Here is a 1,788-nt window from a genome sequence, read left to right as displayed (position 1 = left end):
ATACAATATGAGCAACACACAAAGGCAGAAATATCTGTGCATTGTGTGATCAACTGTTAGTGCTTGTCATACAATATGAGCAACACACAAAGGCAGAAATATCTGTGCGTTGTGTGATCAACTGTTAGTGCTTGTCATACAGTAGGAGCAACACACAAAAGCAGAAATATCTGTGCGTTGTGTGATCAACTGTTAGTGCTTGTCATACAATATGAGCAACACACAAAGGCAGAAATATCTGTGCGTTGTGTGATCAACTGTTAGTGCTTGTCATACAGTAGGAGCAACACACAAAGGCAGAAATATCTGTGCATTGTGTGATCAACTGTTAGTGCTTGTCATACAATATGAGCAACACACAAAAGCAGAAATATCTGTGCGTTGTGTGATCAACTGTTAGTGCTTGTCATACAATAGGAGCAACACACAAAAGCAGAAATATCTGTGCATTGTGTGATCAACTGTTAGTGCTTGTCATGCAGTATAAGCAAGACACAAAAGCAGAAATACCTGTGCGTCGTGTGATCAACCGTAAGTGCTTGTCATACAATCAAACCAAGACACTAAAGCATCAAACCTGAAGGAATCTGGAGCCAGTTGCATCGCTCGGACAGAAGAGCCCTAGTATGGTCGTAACCCGCTACTAACTGTGTGTCGTATGGAACCAGTTGACCAGTGGCGTAGTTCGGTCAACGTAGGCATTTAGTCACGTGTAACTGTCAGAAAGTTAGAACCAAGCAGTGCGACTGGCACCCAGTGAACAGCTATTCTGTGCGATGTGTCCCTTACAAATCCTCACAGGACTGAGGGAGAAGACGGAAGGAGAATGAATGAATGAATGAATCTTTATTTTCCAACGGTGAAGATATTAGCACTTTGGCCGACTTACACATCTGCCGTTGTTCTAAGAGACACACAAACATGTACGCATATAAATGTAGTTATACTGAATACTTAATACATGTATAATCTACGAGTATAACACAGCGTCAAACTGAGAGACACAACATCGCTCACATCTGTACGGAACGGAAGCGAGTAACACACACACGCTCACACACACACACACACACACACACACTAACACACACCAAGGGAAAAACAACAACAAAACCATAGCATGAATGCTACACATGAATGATTCAAGTGAAATTAACACAGAAAAGTAGCGATAAAATTTTAAACACAGATGTAAGAGACATAAAAGGCAGCAGATAAGGCGAAGCAAGAATAGAAGAAGGAGAAGAAGAAGAAAAAAGTATCGAGAATTGCAAAAAGGAATGTCGGGATTTTTGGGGGTGTGTGGTACTTGGAAAGATTCATTCCTCTCAGCTTTTCTCTGCTGCTGAAAATATATTCCTCTCTCTTAGTCTGTTCAGGGGGTGGGAAGTCTGGTTATTCCATCCTGGATTGTGTGTGTATGTGTGTGTGTGCTTATGTGCATGGAGTGTAAGAGAGAGAGAGAGACATGGAAAGAGGGCTTTAGTTTGTTTATGACAGTATTGATTTCTTTTATTTCGGGAGAGGGGTGGTTCAGGGGAAGGGGTAATGGGTTGGTGATGCTTGTTGATGGAATGTTTGACTTTTTTTTCTTTTTTTTTTCTTTTTTTTTTGTTGAATTGAGGTATGCCTTTTTTTAAAAGGAAGCCACTGATGTTATGCACAGAAAACTCCATGAATGTTTTATTATTATCGATACCAGAGTGCTGTCCCCTAGGCGTTGCAAGTTACATGAATCATGCATGACCACTCTTTCTCAAAACACATCCCCCCCCCCCCCCCACCCAC

The sequence above is a fragment of the Babylonia areolata genome, chromosome 34 (genome assembly GCF_041734735.1).
Source record: "Babylonia areolata isolate BAREFJ2019XMU chromosome 34, ASM4173473v1, whole genome shotgun sequence".
In the NCBI taxonomy this organism is placed as follows: Eukaryota; Metazoa; Mollusca; class Gastropoda; order Neogastropoda; family Buccinidae; genus Babylonia; species Babylonia areolata.
The sequence above is the reverse complement of the archived record's forward strand: the minus strand, read 5'-3'. Positions refer to the sequence as shown.